Consider the following 15,333-nt stretch of genomic DNA (forward strand, 5'->3'; position numbering starts at 1 on the left):
TCTCTTTTTTTTTTTTATTTTTTTTTAACGTTTTATTTATTTTTGAGACAGGGAGAGACAGAGCATGAACAGAGGAGGGTCAGAGAGAGGGAGACACAGAATCCGGAACAGGCTCCAGGCTCTGAGCTGTCAGCACAGAGCCCGACGCGGGGCTCGAACTCACAGACCGCAAGATCGTGACCTGAGCAGAAGTCAGACGCTTAACCGACTGAGCCACCCTGGCGCCCCTGCCCCTCTCTGTTTCTATAGCACACTGAGCATGCTCATTCACAGCATTTGTCAATTCTCCTGAAATCACTTCTATGTCTGTCCCTTCCACCTAGATGTAAGTTCCTCCATGGCCAGGCTGTTTCATTCACTTGTGGGTTCCAGACCAATTCTCCATGAACAATAATTGCAGAGACTGGATTTAGGAGAGTGCTTCTGAGTTCCTAGGAAACTCACCTAACATCAGTAAGCTAGTGGGAATGGGGAATGGATGGACACCAAACTTGACAAAGAGGCAGAATGGGTAGGATCAAGGAAAGTGCATTTTATTTTGATGACTCTTTAGTTAGGGATTGTGAGAAATAGAAAAGACTTGCTCCTGAGTTTAGGGAGTTTATAGTCTTACTGGGAAAACTCACGGGAGAATAATATAACCAAATGCCCCAAAGCACAGTGTCACCTACTGTTGTCAGGAAGTCAGGAAGGAGAGAGCAGGCAGAGTTAGAAAGAAATGGGCTTGCATGGACCCCATGAGAGTGGTCAGACCCTTCCAGGCCTCCAGGGGGGTTGCAGAGGCCTCTGGGAGTTGAGTGCAGGAGGAGACAAGCTATTGTGGATACTGGCCTTCCACTAGCTTGAGCTAGGGGAATTATTTCTTCCTCCAGGCCCCTGAGGCAGGGTGATGGGAGGGGTGGGGAGGGGGAGGGTTGTGGCTCTGCATTCTGTAGGAGGTGTCTGCCTCAGGGGGTCTAGGCTGGTCAGGGTTGGATCTAGGAGATAATGGGGGAAGGGGTCTTAGGTTGGTCCTGGGGATTCCTGAGCCACTCTAGGGATTTTTTTTTTTTTTTTCCTGTTTAGTGTATGAGTTTCAAGGGCTGATTATTGAATAAAAAGCAGAGGCATTGGTCTAGGTCAAAATTAGTCCTCCAGAACTAATTCAAGAGTCTTCCAGCTTTCTTTGGGTTCCATAGGACCGAACAGGTGATAGTTCACATTCTTTACTAGAAGAGTACATCGGATTCTCCTTCAGAGACATTCAGTAGGCCGGAGTAAAGCCCAAGTGCATCGTGTGTGTATGTGTGTGTGTATGTGTGTGTGTGTGTGTGTATAACTATATATGTATTACATATAACTATATTATATATGTTACATATATAACTACATATAACATACTATGTATACAATTTATTAACACATATTTATATATAATATATAACATGTAGAGTATATATACAGTTGGCCCTTGAGCAATACATGGGTTAGGGGCTCTGACCCCCCTCCACAGTTGAAAATCTGTGTAGAACTTTTGACTCTCTCCAAAACTTAACTATTAATAGTTTACCGTTGACCAAAAGTCTTCTTGATAACATAAACAGTTGATCAACACACATTTTGTGTATGTTTTATATACCGTATTCTTATAATAAAGTAAGCTAGAGAAAAGAAAATGTTATTAAAATCACAAGGAAAAGAAAATACACTTACAGTATAGCCCACTGTATGTATCAAAAAAAATCTACATATATGTGGTCCTGCACAGTTCAAACCTGTATTGTTCAGGAGCCAACTGTATACAGTTACATACACATACATATATACACACAAATATTACATATATTATGCACACACACACATACACACACACCCTCAGATGAGTCTGATCCTCATCTGATACAGGGGCTTGGCTGGGACTGACTAGCCTACACTGCAATGGCATACGCTGGGATGTTGGGATGTTTTGCCACCTCCCTTGGGGGGGAAAGTGTTAGCCATCTTCCTCCTTGATACATGGGAGAAATGTCTAGTTTTCCTTCCAGGATACAACCAAAGACCTTGCTATCAGGGCTCCAAGAGCCACCAAGAGCTATACAGGTACTTGAAAAATGCCAAAGTCTTCTCAGCTTGGCCAGAAATTCCCAGTTTGGTCTGTGCCTGATGATGGGAGGGCATTCTCCACACCTTTGATCATTTGTGAATCTAGGGTCCCCAAAGTGGCAATGGGGCCTGTAAGAAGGAAGTTGGAAAAAATGTCTCCTTGAGGGCCAACAATCATATCGTTGCCTCCTGTAGGGCTTTTGGGAAAGAGGGTGGGGTGTGGTGGAGTGGGGTGGGAGAGTGGGGTGAGTGTAGGTGGGAGGCTGATACTAGGAACAGAGCCATTATTTCCACTCAGGACTGGCCACTCTCTGCCTTGGTCAGGGTCCATTTTAGCTCAAGAGGACTCATCTAAGGTACGCAGGGGTCTCTGCAAGGATTTTCTGTCACACTTGCTAGAGGGTCCCAAAGAAGTGGCTTCCTAGCTCCCTTATCCCCCATCCTGGTAGGGAGGGCAGGATTTCATTTTCCTTTCCTAGATTTGACACCATAAATAAGACTAAGTTATGACCAGCAGGTGGCACCCAGGTCCTGAGCTAAAACCTCCTCAAACATTTCCCCCATCCCCAAATCCTCCTCTCCCTAGCTCAATTTAGAAAAAGAGAGCCCCTAACTGGGATCTGGGCCCTCAAAGAAAAAGCCTGGTTTTGTCAAAAGCTCGTGGTGTCAGGGCAAGGGGGGGGGGGCGGGGAATGGAGTGCTCATTCCTGACCCAGACGTCCTCTGAGAGCTGGACCAGCTGGAGTGGCCTGGAACGCTGGGTCTAAGATTCTGGACTGAACCACACCAACCTCTCTATTCCTCAAAGCTACACATTAAACTCATCAATTGGTCCACCTTCGAGTGACGTTTTGTATTGGGTGTTAACTCAGACCTAGACTCAAACCAGATCAGCTTCTGGGGGCAAAGATATATAGAGCATTTATCCAAGCATCTGGCCCTTCGTGGTCCAACTGCCTCCAATTAAAGCAGAGAAACAGTCTGAGAAAACTCTTGAAGTTAACACACCTGTTACCAAGAGCTGCTTTCTCTCTTCTGAGACAATGGTAGCCACCCCCACAAGGGGTCAGGCTCTGTTTCAAAGGCTACCACAGCGAGGTCTTCCCTGTCCCTGGGTTTCTACCATCATCTTTGGCACATGGTGAATATCAGGAGGAACAGCCCTGATGGGGTTGTGGCATGTCACCGTCTGAGCCAGCTGTAAACCCCATTCCGGGACCAGACTGAAAATGCGGCCTCGGGAAAAGCCTGCTCTTCAGAGCCATGACTCCTGCTACAGGTCTGGAGTCATGGGAAAGACAAGTTGAGGAGGTTTAAGCTGATAATTTTGCTAAATCATTTCCTGTGCTAGGACCGTAAGGTTCACGGTGCGTTTACTGGAGATGGGAAAGGTGGCCACAGGTCTCGTCCAGAGAGGCAGAGCCGCTGGTCATTCTGTAGCCTAGTGACTTCAAAATGACTACATCTCAACATCCCATGGTCAGCAGAGTTTCTAGAAATCATCCAGTTCCTTCCCAGATACCCAGGACTACATCAGCTCTAAGTATTTATATTCCTAAATCATAAATAAGTCTACAGAACTCTGAAAGTTCACACTCTGATATTTAATAATAGTATCACGAGCCTAAATCTGATTTTGGCTTTTCGTTTTCAGGTCTTCAGTGGAAATCTATCTTCTACAAATGTGTCTTGAAGCTAATTCAGGGACATCCAGCCCCCAGTTCTTTGGTCCCTACAAGAACCCCCTGCAGTTCCCAGGACTCTACCCTCCGGCCAGCACGGCTATGAAAGACACACCGGGTCTTTCAGTCCTGCAGTGGGTGTCGGGCAAGTCTTCGGCAGCCTCCAAAAAGGTGCTGTGTTAAACATACTGAGCTCCAGTCAGAACACTTGCGTTCAAATCCTGGCTCTAACATTTCCTAGCAGTTTGGCTTTGGGCCTCAGTTTCCTCATCTATAAAATGGGGACAGTCCCCACTCCATCAAGCTTTCATGAGGATTAAGTGAACCACATACACAATGCTGAGCAGAGCCCAGCACGTAGTCAGTTTTCAGTAAGTGTTTGTCAGCACCACTGGGGCAGACAGTGGGGACTCCAAGGGCACTTGTTTGGGAAGCAGGAGCTCAACACATACCCAGCTTCAGGTCTCCGAGACCAAGGAAGACCAGTCCTGGAGGGAGAGAGACTACAGAGCTCTGCCCTTTCTGCCTGGGGACAGCCATCTGGGCTTCCTGAAGCTGGGCCTCTGACCACAATCCCTCCCCAACTCCAGATTTCCCACATATTTGGCTTTGTAGATTCATCCTACCGGTCAGGAGAACTGGAAGAGAAGCTGTGGGATCAGAGGACAACTCTGAGGAGCCTGCCAAAACGTTTCCTGCTCCTGACATGGGGCTATGCCCATTGTCACTGGGTTAACCTTTCCTGCCCAGGCCCAGGGGGGCTGAAGTCACCTGTCTGGAAAATCTGCAAAATTGCTACCCCTTGTCCCCTTGGGTCACACATCCAGGTTATTCCGGGGTTGCATGGAGGCAATATGTGCAGGCAGGCATGAAGGGTTCTGAGGGCCTGGAGGAGTCCTGCCAGCGGGTCACAAAGCCCTGGCAGACCCAGCCAATCACCTTCTTCTCACGGCTGAGCAGGGACCTGACTCATATGGAGGCTCAGATCTCACAGTTGAATTCGTCAAAGGTAGAGAGGGGACAGGTGGAACAGCTCCAGGGCTGGTGGGGAACCAGCATACGCCCAATCCAGCAGATCCAGGACAGGGATCTGGATGGTACTGGTTCAGGTGGGGACTGGAGCTTCTCTAGGATTCTGTTCTCACAACACTTTTAGGTCATGTGTCTGTGGCTGTTCTCTAAGATCCTGAACCTCACAGATGTCCCAGCTTCCAGGGTCTGGGACATGTCCTGCTGAACAATGATCTCAACTCTATTTATTGATTTTTTTTTTTTTTTTTAAGAGAGAGCAAGCAAGCGGGAGTTGGGGAGAGGGGCAGAGAGAGAGAGAGAGAGAGAATCTTAAATGGGTTCCACACTCAGCACGGAGCCTGACACGGGGCTTGATCCCACAACCCTGAGATCATGACCTGAGCCAAAATCAAGAAGTCGGATGCTCAACCGACTGAGCCACCCAGGTGCCCCGATCTCAATTCTTAAAGACGCTTCCCCCGGCTGGTCCGGGTAATGCTGCCATATCCCTGGAGGCTGTGTTCAGCCCCTCTCCCCCTGCCCTGCTCTGCCAGGGGTGGGTTGCTGGCCCATCTGTGGCTAGCCTGAGGACAGACAGGGAAGGAGGCAGCAGTGGCTGCTGTGACATGTTAAAAAGAGAATGTTGGTTTCTGCAGCCCTGGTGTGCCTGATTCTCCTTAATGATCCTTCGCGCTTCAAAAGCAGGTGTCTCCCAGGGGGCACATACAAGCTGTGTCACTTTATCTTCCTTAAAACGATGTTTTGTCAGCCTGTATGCCTTGCAGTTGTCACTGGACCAAGTGGCATGTTCTCCCTACCTCTGGAACAAGTGGATCTGACCGGTTGTTTAGCCTGCTTTCCCTCTATCCCAAGCTCAGCCCTCCTCTGCCCTCATAGCTCCTCCTGCCCCATAGCCAACCCCTCTCAGAATTCTCCAGCTTTATTCCCTTGTCTTTTTGACAGACTGCTCATTTCATCTGCTAGCTTTTCCACCAGAAAGTCTACCCTGGTTATGTCTAGAACTTGACAAGCTTCAGTGTTTGGTCTTCTGTCTTCTCGTGCAGACTGTCACTCTTCAGGTCCCCGAGACTCTAGCTGCCTGCCCCGCAGGAGACAGTGGCTTCCCCCTCAGTGGGGATATGCGCTGGACGGGGTACAGTGCCTACTTTCAAATAGCGTCTCCCCTGGTCTGCCATGGTTCCTGAAATTCCCACCACAGATGATACTCTTCTGGATGATAGCCTTCATCTCTCAAAAGCCTTAGTTATTATCTCAATTTTGAATATGAAGAAATGAAGGCTCTGGGTTCAAGTAAGTGCCTTGCTCAAGCTCAAGATCAACCACTGGCAAGACTAGAGCATGAACCCCTTCCATTTGAACCTGAAGTCTATGCTCTTTACCACTACACTGTGGCAAGAAGAGTTGTTTGATCTTGCACAGCCCCGGTGCAGTGCGTGATAATTTGATCTAATGATTTAGGCCCCTGAGCATTAGGAGAAGGGAAAAGAAATTTCAAAGGTTTTCTTCTTTATGTTTCCTTTTCCTGGCTACTGCAGCACTGTCTTAATCTCAGTCACCAACTATTTACTGACCACTGACACAAGGTGCTAAACACTTTGTGAGGCACCATGAGGACACAGGATCATTTTAAGACACGGGTCTTGTCCTTAAGGAGCCTTCGTTTGAAGAAATAAGAGTAATTCATAAAACAACAAGGGATCCCACAAACCAGAACAGAGGAAGTGCTACCCAGTGAAAGTACATTTGGCTTTTAAGTGCTCCAAGAGAGCGCAAAGGATGAGCGTGGGTTCAGTCAGATGATTGCTGGGGGAAGGTGCACCTAACACCTTGATGACAGGGTATCAGAAAGCAGTGAAGAGAAAATGGGAAAGTGGAGACACAGAAAAGAGGTTTGTTGTTACTTTTATTTTTTAAAATGAGCATAAGACCCGTGATTCAATCTTAGAGGAATGTTAGGGGATTCGATCAAGAGAGGAGGTAGGAGAGGTAGGTGATGTGTCTAAGCCAAGGGAGACACCAGTTTCAAGGAGGTCATCGACCCTGTTGAATGAAGTTACCAGACAGACCTCTGATGGAGGAATGGTCATTAGATTGTGCAAGAAGAAATGACGAACATCTGAGTCACCTTGCTGCAGGGTGGAGAGAGAAGCTAGACCCAAAGACAGTTACAGAGTCCCAGATCATCTGCCCAGATGGATGCTGAGTGGGGAAATCAGGAGTCTGTCATCCAGGCCATTTATGTCTGCTGCCATATCACAGGTGAAGTAACGAGCGACTTGCCTGCAAGGTAGGGGACACCGCGCTACTCTTAGTAAAGGCCGAAGCAATATACAGATTCAATGCAGGCTCGTGCTCTAATCTCAACATCCCACACATCCTCCTTCAGACTCCATATCCTGTTCTTAAATTCTAGATTGTATCTGTCCACAGAGGCTCACAAGTACAACCTCTTGGTTTTTCTAAAGCTTATCACAACCCTGTGTCATGAATGAAAGAAAGAATGGGGGAAGACTTTAAATATAATAAAATCTTAACTAATTTGAATGTTTGGAATATGTTTTAAGTATTCATTTACTATCCTGTTTACCTGTAGTTAATCAGAACAGTACCCCTTTTGATCTTGAGTTTCGTTGAAAATCTTGTTGAAAGGTCTATTAAGACAGGGTAGAATGCACAAAATTTATTACTAAGGACTTTCCAGAGCCTCAGATTCACTCACTTACTTACCACCATTTATGGAGTGTATATTGCAGGCATGGAGCCAGGCACAGGGCCTCTAGAAAGGAATGGGATCCAGTCGGGGCCCTCAAGGCGTTCACGGATAGGGTGGGAGCTAGGCCAGTGAACAAATAGCCAAAGGGCTCCACACTATGCTAGAACCCCACAGGCAGGAAGGGCGCGCTGTTGGAGCAGGCCTGCTTCCGGGGTCAGGGAAGCCTTTGTAGAGGAAGCATAGTTTGATGCGGTCTTGAAAGAGAAGGTCATCGAGCCAAGAGTTAAGAGGAGAGAAGACTAGGGGGAAGAGGGCGAGGATTACAAATAGTTCACCCAGAATGCATGCTGGGTGCCGGCGGAGATGAGGTTAGAAGGGTACACAGGAGCTACACACCAGGAGCTCCGTAAAGAGGTTAGGGGGTATTCCATCCGGGGGGAAACTCAAGGAAATTTCGTTCCCTTGTATATAACATATTGGTAACGATACAAAAATACTTGTAACCATACTATAGTTAAAAAACGGAGCATAATTTCCAAATCAAAATTGCAGCAAATGAAATTGCAGTGAATAGAAACTGCATTAAATTTGTAATTCTTGAGGCTTTATTTTATATTATCTTTTCTAGTAACAATTGAAGAGATTCCCAAGTGCTGCTTGCAGAAATCAGTGCCCTCCAAATTTTTGGAAACACTTTATTTTGAAATAATTTTAGACTCACAATTGCAAAATAGGACAAAGAATTCCCATGCACCCTCATCCAGCTTCCCCAGTAACATCTTACATAATAATTGTGAAGGCCAGGAAGTTGACATTGGTACATTATTTTTTTTTTTTTTATTTTTTATTTTTTTTTTAATTTTTTTCAACGTTTATTTACTTTGGGGACAGAGAGAGACAGAGCATGAACGGGGGAGGGGCAGAGAGAGAGGGAGACACAGAATCGGAAACAGGCTCCAGGCTCTGAGCCATCAGCCCAGAGCCTGACGCGGGGCTCGAACTCACGGACCGCGAGATCGTGACCTGGCTGAAGTCGGACGCTTAACCGACTGCGCCACCCAGGCGCCCCGACATTGGTACATTATTAACTAAGCTATAGACATTATTTGGATTTAATCAGCTTTTACATGCACTTTTTCTTTCTTTCTTTCTTTTTGGTGTACAGTCTATGAAATTTTATCACATGTATAGATTCATGTAATCACCACCCTACTTGGACACAGAATGTTCTATAACCTCAAGGAAACTCCCTTGTGTGGCCCCTCTATAGCCATGCCTCATCCCCAACTCTAACCCCTGGCAACCACAGATCTGTTTGCCATCACTATAATTTTATAATTTTAAGAATGTTATATAAATGGAATTATATAGTAACCTTTTGAGATTGGCCTTTTCTCCCGTCAGCATAATGCCTTTGGGGTTCTATCCAAGTTGTTGCATACATTAATAGCCCTTTGTGTTGCTGAGTAGTATTCCAAACAATGGTACAAGTATGGATAGGCCACATCTTATCCATTCACCCACTGAAGGATATCTGAGTGTTTCCAGTTTGGGGTGATTACTAAAAACGCTGTGAGAACTTTCCTCAGTCTTCTCTTGCTTTGTCCATGAAAGTGTGGCTCTGGGAGAGATCTCGCCATGTTTTTTTGTCCTCTGGAACCACAAAGCTGGTTGGGGTTTGTAGCTGGAAGGCCCAGGCATTAGGTTTGGGGACACAAGCAACTCTTTGGACTGACTATTCTCAAAACTATGGGTTTGCTCGATCTAAAGACTGGACCCCTGTAGGCCAGGTTCTTGCTTCTTATATACATTTACTCTGTAACTCAAATTTGTGAACTTATCTTTCTAGATGGCCCAATTTTATCAAGGATACTTTAAAATTCTAGTGATCAATTTGGGGAACCTTCAATATGAACAAAATTGAGAAGTGCTTTAGCACAAAAAGGGGACAAAGTTTCAAACATTCAATTGTTTGCAGGGTTACTGGGGCTGAATCCACTGAGGTTCAGAACAGCCTGTCTGAATTTCTACCCAAACCTACACAATACCCTCTTAAAGCTAAAGAAGGACTAAAGTAGTCAAAAGCATAACAGAGAAAGGACTCATCATACTCTGAACAGTCCTTATAACACCCCCACCCTTCAGTCAAAAAACCCAGTGGGTGGGGATATAGATTTACTCAGGACCTTGGGGCCATAAATAGAATAGTCATCTCCTGACCAGAACCAAATACTCTTATCTCCAGTGCCTCCAGAGGGTGCATATTTTAGAGTTACAGATACATGTTCTGCTTTCTTTAGTGTTCTGTTAGGTCGAAAGGGTCAACATTTGTTTGCCTTCTTCTGGGAAATCACCAATCTACCTGGACTGTTAAATGCCCTAAAGATTTCCTGAGGCCTCACCTACTTCTCACAAGTCCCCAGCCACAACCTTAAAGACCTTAAATTTCTGCATGATTCTTCACGTGGATGACATTACATTGTGTTCTAAAGACAAGTAAACTCTAAGACTGATTCCAGCCATCTGCTGTTTTCTCTCGGAAAGGGCACAGCGTTCCAAAGAGAAGTTACAATTTGGTCAAAGTAAAGGTTATTACCCAGGACATGATTTATCCCCAGGAGGTAAATCCTATACTTTTGACGGAGTCCAGGCCGTTCCCAGCTTTCCAACTTTTCTAAATCATCACACTTACAACTTAACCAAGCCCTCAGTCTGCAAACCTCTTCCTTAGGAATCTAAACATGAAGAGGCCTTTTGCGAATTAAATTAGCCCTTCAACATCTTCCCACTCTGGGCTTACGTAGTTATCAAAAACCATTCTACCTATTTGTACATGTGAGATCCGGACAAACTTTTGGTGTTTATGACTCAACTTCGTGGGAACCATCAGACCTCAACAATCTACTGCAGCATCTCTTCCCCTGTGGCAGAGTCTACTCACCTGTCCTAAGGGCAACAGCCCAGCAGCTAAGTTATTGGAGGCTTCTGCACACTTCGTTTTAGGGTCTCCTTTAAATTGGATGGTCCTTCATGGTATACAATATTTGTAGCTCACTGAAAACACACAACATTTCTCAGTAAGTAGGCTTACCACCAGTGAAATCCTATTACTTTCTCCTCACATATTTTTCTATTCATTGCAGTAATGCTTTGAATCCTGCTATCCTACTTTAGATGTCATGTTCTCAATGAGGTGATTTTGGCCCATCGGCTTCTGCTCTAGGAAAAAGAGATCGTTAGATAATTCAAGAAGGAGAAAAACCTGGCCTCGATTTAAGAATCAAAACCTTAGCCACTCAAGGGGGAATCAGGGTTGCTTTCTTTTCTCCTCAAGCCTTCTCAGTTCATGCTTTACAAGAGGCCTGGAAAGTAGGGCAAATCCTACTGAAGGTGGAACAGACAGAATGCAGCAGGCCAGCTGGGGGATGTGAAAGAGAGAGGTCAAAGATGACCCCACAGTTTCTGGCCCCAGCCCTGGAAGGATGGAGGAAACTACAGGAGGACCAGGTTTAAGGGTGGGGTGGAGACCAGGGGCTCACTTAATATCATACACGAACACTGGGAAGAATAGGTAGGGGTATTAGGAAACATCATATTTAATGGAGCACAATATTCTATGCTTTATTATAAGATTTTTTAAAGTTTGTTTGAGAGAGAGAGAGAGAGAGCGAGCACAAACAGGAGGGCCAGAGAGAGAGAGAGAGAGAGAGTGAGAGAGAGGATCCCAAGCAGTCTCTGTGCCACCAGCCCAGAGCCTGACGTGGGGCTAGAATCCATGAAACATGAGATTGTGACCTGAGCTGAAATCAAGAATGGGGCACACTGAACCACCCAGGCGCCCCTTCCATGCTTTATTAAATCAGTCTCCGGTAGTTAGACATTTTTGGTATTTAGATAGTGCTAGACTTAACATCTATGAACATTCAATTTTTGTCTAAATATACTACTACCTGTGGGGAGGGAATTACTATGTCAACGGGCATGACATGTTTTAAGGCTTAACAGTTTTCTAAAAAGACTGTACCTTTTGTTTTCCTTCCAGAAGGAAAGAGTGCTCATTTCACTACACTTTCACCAACACGGAATGTTATTATTTTAGAAAATGTGTTGATTTAATAAAAACCAACTTTTTTTTGTTGTTCTTTTAAAAAACATTTCTTTGATTACTAGTGAGGGAGAACATTATTTCCACATTTATTACTCATATAAATGTATTCTTTTGTGAACTGTCTGGGCTGTAGAGTTTGGGGAACCCACAGGTCATTGATGTGGTCTAAGAAACATCTGGATATTCTGATAGTAAATTCTCACTATTCACACCTTTACTGAAGATCTATCTAGGGTTCTGGGATGGATTTGTACTGGCCCCAGATTTATTTATTTATTTGTTGGTTTGTTTATTTATTTATTTATTACTAAATGGAAGTTACTTTTTTTTTTAAACTAAATCCCTGATACTCCATGTAATTTATTCTGAACATGAGATACTAGAAAATGTCCCTATATGAAGGTTTTGAAGATTCACTTAAGGTAATTATACAATGAAAGAAAATACTGTTGCTATACTGCAGCTATGCTAAAATGCATTTTGGTTTGAAAAAAGTGGACGTTTGGTAGCAATGGAGAAAACACACATGACCAGGGAACCAAGATAAAGCTAGACATTACCCTAGATACGCACCCCCTTCATATTTTTGCCTAATACATGGGGGAAAGGGGTTAAGAAAGGGAAAATGACTTAGGGTTTCCCAAGATTCTGCTGAAAGTAGGAGAAATAGAGAATTAAGAAAGCAAACTTTAACTGCATCTCCAAAAATAGGGAGCCTTACAATGTATTTCCTAAGAAATATACTGGCATGTTTAGCTGTGTGAACAGACAGCATGGGACACACACAAAAAGACTCCAAAGGACCCAGTTCCAGCCCTGCCTCTCATGATCTGGGCTCTGGGCAAAGGTGGCCTCTCGAGGCCTCCGTTTCTTATCATGAAATAGAAATGCCTTCCGGACATCACTCACTATGTGTATGGCTCATGGGCACCCAAAACACAGATGCTCTGAACAGACCATTCATGGAAGGAGTACAAATGGCTAACAAACATGAAATATGAAACATGTTCAACTTTGCTAATGATTTCTAAGTAGCTGTGCTGCTGGACCGTCATGAAGGTTAAAGCTAACCTGAGTGGGGCACTCACACAGGATCCAACCAATCCAGCTTTATCGTTACAGTTATTGGTGAGAGGCTGGTAAAGCAATTCTGACGGAGAATTTTTAAGTCTTTGACATAGAACCAGTAACAATGTAATTCGGTAGGGAGAGGCGGTTGGAGACTCTAAGTAATACAGTTAAATACAGTCAGTTGTGAGTGGATCTATTTTGTGGATGTCTTACGAAGTCGCATTCCGGAGTCTGAAAAAGTGAGGGATCCGGGTAAAGGCCCCGAGGTGGGCATTTAACAGCAGTGACTGGCCAGGGCATCACAATCCTGCTTTAGCTGGATTTGGAATAGGGGCTTCATAAATTTTAGTTTCTCTTCCTTTCTCTTCCCTTGTGGTGGTAATAACCGACAGTAGCTCCAAACCATGCCCCATAAGGAGAGCTCACGCGGAACTCCGTTTCCTTAAGACAGCGCTTCTCACGTCTTACGCGTCACTTCTCCAGAGGTCAGGGTGAGGTCCTAAAGCGACCACCAAAATAGGATCCTTATCATTTCCTTCCTGGAACCAGAATTCTGGAATTTTCCTTCTCTTATTTTAGAGGGTCACGGTGTGGTGCTGAGATCTGGCCTGTGTTCCTGCACCGAGCACGAGTGTTGCTTGGATTCATCATTCCCTAATTTGTTCACACGTGAATATATGTCTACACTCATGAATATTTAAGATACTATGTACCTACTATGTACATAAAGATGATTGGGCCAGAGGAATTCTTCTCTCATCCATGGATGGCTCCTCGTTTAATGAGTAGGACTGTACACAGTGGCCAACTCCTGACTAGTTAATAACTCTTTCAAAGGGTAGTGACGTCTAGGTGATGATTTACTCTTTTGACCACCTCCCCGGGAACCTGCAGCGTGTCACAAAAGCGGCTTAATATGATTAAAACGCCCCCCAAATCTCCTGATGCTGTTTTCTTAGCCCTCTCTCTGTTGCAGATCATGAGGTAGGCCTGTGAGGCTACCCTACCTGAGGTACCTCAGGGAAGAGTGATGTGTGAAGATACAGGGAGGGCTGTTTCGAAAGAGGCCAGATACCGGGTGCACCTCAATTCCAAATAAGCCAGGCTAGCCCTGAGTTAGGACTAAGATGGCAACCGACGATGGCTTCATGGTGGCAGAAAGAACTTCCCAAAAAAAGGACAGAGGAGTGAGGTCTATGCTCACCAGGGACCTCACGAGTCCTCTGCGGTGCCTGCCAAGATGAGGACCCACACCTGTGCCTGGGAGCACAGGCCACCCTGCAAACCCCCACCTCCAGGCAGCACTGGAGAAGGGTGGGGGCTGGCTGAAGCTCTCAGCATCCCTGCTCTGGGTTCCCAGAGGCTGCTGAGCACTTTAGAATCTGGTCCACGCTAGCTCAAAGTTAAATCTGTTAAATGGTCATAGGATAATAGCTTACTGATGAGCAAACCAACAAACAAAAACCTTTTATTGAGAGTCCGGGGAAATGTGCTCTTTTAAACATGGTTGGTCAGAGTGTAATTTAATTAGCACAGTCCTTCTGGATGGCAATTTGGTTAAAAAAAAAAAAAAAAAAAGACATTAAAAGCCTTTACATTTTCTATATTCTCTCACCTTATTTCTATTTCTAGGAATTTTGTGCTAAAGCAATAATTGTGAGTATGTGTAAAACTTTAGACGTAAGCATATTTATAATAATGAAAAACTGGGAACAACTAAAACGATGAACAATAACGAACAGTTAAATAAATCATGGTACATCTAAACTGCAGCTGCTTAAGAGAGCGCTGGCTCAGCGCCCATTCCCAGCACCCTTCTCCCTTGCCTGTCTCCGCTAGAGGGGTCAGAAAGACGAAATACTTTTTTCACAGCTTCTCTTATAGCGAAGAGCCACCTGAGACATGAGGTTAACACCCAACTGGCTAAGGGGCTGTAACGTCCTTCATGGTGTCGTGAGCTGTGGTACCGGCTTGTACCTCCTACTTTCAGACTCCTGCCGCGTGAGAAAAATGCCCCTATTATTTGTTGAAGCCATGCTTATTAGTTTAGATTGGGGTCTGCTATTAACGAACACTGCTAGTTGTCCTTAGAGTTTATTGTTATTTGTATCAAAACACAATCCCGACTGATAAAGATGTGGAAAGACGTTTACAATATATGAAGCGAAGGGAAGGTATTGCAGAGCAGAAATATTCCAATAGGCACAGAAGAATAATGTGAAGATATGTTCTAAAATAATAATTGTGGTTCTATCTGACGGCAGGGTTATAGGGGATTTTTATTTTCTTCTTCAGGTTTACCTGGATTTTCTAAATTTTTTACATTGAACACGTGTAACTTTTGTGACAAGAAAAAAATTCAATAAAAATATTTTTAAAAAACAGGGCAGAGAAGTATGGAAGGAAGCTTGTGGTCAGTCAGCCAGCAAGAAGTCCTTGATAATAGCTGCCAAAATAACCACTTAAAGGCTTCTCTTGCTTTTTGTCCGGGTGGTTCCGACTTCTTTGAAGTGGTGGTTCGAGCCCTTCCTTGCTAGTCTGTCTGGTGATAAGAGGTCCGCGCCAGCTTGTCACCGGGCGGCCGAGGCCTGGTCCCAGCAGCAGGCTGCTATCCTCCGGGATGGCCAGAAGAGGCCGTGAGGGCC

General features: G+C 44.9%; 1 protein-coding gene across 3 annotated transcripts in view; it reads right to left on the reverse strand.

Annotated features, from left to right (window-relative positions):
- MAPRE3 (microtubule associated protein RP/EB family member 3) overlaps positions 1 to 15,333 on the reverse strand; it is a 54,050-nt gene that overhangs the window by 7,481 nt on the left and 31,236 nt on the right. The window contains exon 1 of one of the 3 annotated variants that reach the window (XM_045447442.1): positions 10,451 to 10,563. The exons of 1 other annotated variant lie outside the window; for it this stretch is intronic. The gene's annotated coding sequence lies outside the window, so the exon portion shown is untranslated. Of the gene's footprint in view, positions 1 to 4,535; positions 4,555 to 10,450; positions 10,564 to 15,333 lie in introns of those variants that run through there. One more of the 3 variants, XM_045447443.1, reaches the window with a different exon arrangement.

This window comes from Leopardus geoffroyi, chromosome A3 (assembly GCF_018350155.1).
Source record: "Leopardus geoffroyi isolate Oge1 chromosome A3, O.geoffroyi_Oge1_pat1.0, whole genome shotgun sequence".
Taxonomy (NCBI): domain Eukaryota; kingdom Metazoa; phylum Chordata; class Mammalia; order Carnivora; family Felidae; genus Leopardus; species Leopardus geoffroyi.